The sequence below is a fragment of the Peromyscus californicus genome, unplaced genomic scaffold (genome assembly GCF_007827085.1).
Source record: "Peromyscus californicus insignis strain IS unplaced genomic scaffold, ASM782708v3 Scaffold_10__1_contigs__length_136768540, whole genome shotgun sequence".
Classification (NCBI taxonomy): Eukaryota; Metazoa; Chordata; class Mammalia; order Rodentia; family Cricetidae; genus Peromyscus; species Peromyscus californicus.
Genome location: NW_026294391.1, coordinates 120,120,172 through 120,124,378, shown reverse-complemented (window position 1 = coordinate 120,124,378; position 4,207 = coordinate 120,120,172).

The following is a 4,207-nucleotide window of genomic DNA, read 5'->3' as shown; positions in this document are numbered from 1 at the left end:
GACATCATAAACCACAACATGAGGTGAAACTCAGAAAATTCTCTAACACACCTATGAACCTAAACTCACTAATAAAATTGTTTCCTTTATTGTAGCTACTTGCCTGAGAATTTTACATAATCATAGAGTATAATGGGTATGGAAGGACAGTCACAGTATTGGGAATAGTCAGTCTTCATCATTAACTTGACTGGATATGTAATCCTCTGTGAGACACACTAGAGAGATTTCACTGAATGTGGATGTCACCATCCCATGGCCTAGAGTCCTGCACCAAATAAATAGGGAAAACAAGAAAATGGCAGACAGGTGTCAGATTTCCCCTTCCTCTACTTCCTAGTCTACCATATGGCAAGTCTCAGTCACAAGTTCCTGCCACCATAAACTCCACCAGTCCTTCCCTGTGGTAGTTTAAAAGAAAATGGCCCCCAAAGGGAGTGGCACTATTAGGAGGTGTGGTCTTAATGGAGGAAGTGTGTCACTGTGGAGATGGGCTTTGAGGTCTCTTATGCTCAAGCTACTCCCAGTGTCACAGACTACTTCCTGTTGTCTCTGAGTCAAGATGTAAGGACTCTCAGCTCCAGTACCATGCTGCCTGCACACTACCATGTCCTGCCATGATGATAATGGACTGAACCTCTGAAAATGTAAGCCATCCTAGTTAAATGTTTTCCTTTATAAGAGTTGCCGTGATCATGGTGTCTCTTCACAGCAATAGAAACCCTAACTAGGACATTCCCCAATGGGCCAAAGGAAATCTTTCTTTCCATAAGTTTCTTTTTGTCGACTACTTGAACACAGAGACAAGTAAGGTAACTAATATACTTGCCTAGGTTATCTGCTTTAGTATTTACTAACATTGCTGTAGTTAACAAAATAGTGTCATGAAATAGAAGGTTTTACTTTTCCAATAGAAGGTCATATCATGGAACCTGATCCAGGAGAAGCCAAAGACCAAAATGAAGTCAGGACAGTGAGAGAAAACAAAATATTATAGATGTATATCACCTAAATGGAGATAGTCTCATGGATTACTGTGGTGGTATTGTGTTCCCCAAAATATTGTACACCCTAATAAACTTATCTGGGGTCAGAGGCAGAACAGCCACTAGATACAAAGGCTAGAAAATGGTGGCACTCACACCTTTAATCCTAGCACTCCAGAGGTAGAAATCCCTCTGGATCTCTGTGAGTTCAAGGCCACATTAGAAATAGCCAGGCATGGTGACACACGCCTTTAATCCCAGAAAGCGAGCCTTTAATCCCAGGGAGTGGTGGTAGAAAGCAGAAAGGTATATAAGGCATGAGGACCAGAAACTAGAAGCATTTGGCTGGTTAAGCTTTTAGGTTTTGAGCAGCACAGTTCAGCTGAGAGCCATTTGGATATGAGGACACAGAGGCTTCCAGTCTGAGGAAACAAGATCAGCTGAGAAGTTGGCCAGGTGAGGTTAGCTGTGGCTTGTTCTGTCTCTCTGATCTTCCAGTGTTCACCCCAATAACTGGCCTCAGGTTTGATTTTATTAATAAGAACTTTTAAGATTCATGCAACAGATTACTGTTCTCATTATGACTCAGAGATTACCTGATGGGGGTCACCTTGAGTCCCTGACACTACTATTAATTTAGTCCAAAGGCAGAAAATTTAACCCTAAGCCCTAACAGGATGAGAAATGGTCCCTTATGAGCCAAAGGACCTGGGTGAAACATGACATAGGACTCAGCAACTTCTAGGACACATCCACAGACCTAAATTGCTTCTTTTATTGTAGCTACTTGGCCTAGAAAGTCACACAATCATAGAGTACGGTGGACATGGAAGGACAGTCGTGGTAGTCCTGCAAATGTGTATGGTTTACTTCAGAAAATGTTGGCAATAACTGATATTCTGGAATTGAGGTTAGTTTAGGACACAATATTGATTCCTTTCTACTCCCCAGATCTTCCTGGAATATGAGCCCAGATATTCCAACTCAAACTCCTGAAAGATATGGGCTAAGAGGATGGTTCCTACCTTTGAGCTCAGAATTCCCTAGTATAAAACAAGGCCTACAGTCAGGCAAATGTAACAAAACACTAGCTACTTCAGAAAAGCAGGAAGTAGGATCTAGAGGATATTGGTGTTTAGGCTTCAATAGTATTTGAACCATAATTTTGCCGTGTTGCTCAGCCTAATTTCTAACTCCCAAACCTCCCAACTCAGCCTCCCAATTGCTGAGATCACAGCCAATAGAATTTTTAATACTATTTTGCCATAAACAACCCAAACCATATAGACTGTTTCAATGACTATTTCAGTCAACCTCCGCACAGCTTAAACAATAGCTCTATGTTCTGTCTGGTATCTTTTCTTATCTGGTCTCCCTGATGTTGAGGTCATTCATGCATATCTAGATTCTTCCTTTCTGACTAGTTCTCTAGACTGATGATTCACTGGTTGGTGTTAAGTTGGCATCTCCCTAGAACGTTATCTCTTAACTTGGATGTCCTAGCATTATGCATTACAGTTGTAGGCAAACATTGCTTTATCCCCATACCAAGCCTCCACATAGCAAACCTCATGAGACACATTCCTTTAAGAAAGATGTGAATAATTATAAAACTTTTAAAAACATGATGTTTATATCATGGTATCCTTCAACATACCTGAGTAATAATAGATATACAGTCTAGCAGATCAGCTTCTTCATCTATTAAAAGGCTTCTCTGCCTACTTTGTAGGGTTTTCCCAGGATAAAGCAAAATGGATGCTGGAAAAGGACCGAGGGAAGGTATAAGGCACCATAAAATTGGGTTGTCACTTAAACTCTACTGAAAAGTTTTCTGAATTCTTTGTAATTTAGCCTCTACTCACCTTTTCCAATGCAAACTATACCCAGTGTATTTCCAACAAAGTCCAGCAAGCTCATCATGGCATTTCATGTGGTAGCTTGTTGAGGGAGGCAACTTGCCCTAAAAAAGAAAAAAGGGTACAATTGAAAACAGGAGCAGTATCTTAGTTTTATTTCTGCTGCTATGATAAAGCACACTGACAAAAGCAACTGAGAGAAGGAAAGGCTTTATTTTATCTCAAAGTTCTAGGTCACTGGCCATAATTACAGGACAGTCACAGACGTGGAGCTTGAGAAATCTGGGCACTTTGTATCCATAGTTAAGAGTGGAGAGCAAGGAATGCAAGCATGCATGTTTCTTCTGTTCAGCTAGTTTTCTCCACTCGCATACAGTTCAGAACCTCTTGCTTAGAGAATAGTGTCACCCACAGTGGGAGGGCTCCCACCTCAATTAACATTATCAAGGTAATCCCCCATACATATGCCAACAAGCCAGCCTGATCTAGAGAATCCCTCACTAAGAGCCTCTTCCCAAGTGATTCTAGATGATGTCAAACTGACTTAAAACTAATGCCTTTAATCCCAGCACTCAGGAGGCAGAGCCAGGCGGATCTCTGTGAGTTCGAGACCAGCCTGGTCTCCAAAGCGAGTTCCAGGAAAGGTGCAAAGCTACACAGAGACAGAGAAACCCTGTCTCGAAAAACCAAAAAAAAAAAAACTAACCATTACAAGTTAGAAAAGTTGATCAGTCCCCTATGACTTGCCAGAATGTTCACTATTCACATAACCTTCCTGAAACATCAGCAGGCTTTAACTTTGAACAAGTTATAAAGAAAGCCTGATATAATGTCACCAGTTTGTGATGTTCACAAGATACACAACATATTGAAAAGTCATTCCTGCATGCTGATGACTTATCTCACTCCTTAGGAAAACCTCTTCTGGCTTTATACCTTGTTGAAATCTCCTCACCTTTGGGGATCCAACTCCAGTTCTCTGTCTCTCAAGAACCTCCCTAAAACATTCCTCTCCCTTCAATCTCCTCTCTTTGACTATCTACAAAACCTAGAATCTACATCCAAACAATTCAGCATTTACCGATAATATTTTTTTTCATTTTTCTTTATTAAGAAATTTTCTACTCACTCCACATACTATACACAAACCCCCCTCCTCCCTCCTCCCACCCCCCAGCCCTCTTTCCCAAGCCACCCCGCAACCCCACATCCCCCAAATCGAGGTCTCCCATGGGGAGTCAGCAGAGCCCAGCACACTGAGCCTAGGCAGGTCCAAGCCCCTTCCTACTGCACCAAGACTGTGCAAGGTGTCACACCTCTTCCAATCGTATGAATCTTTAGCCTTTTACCGATAATATTTTA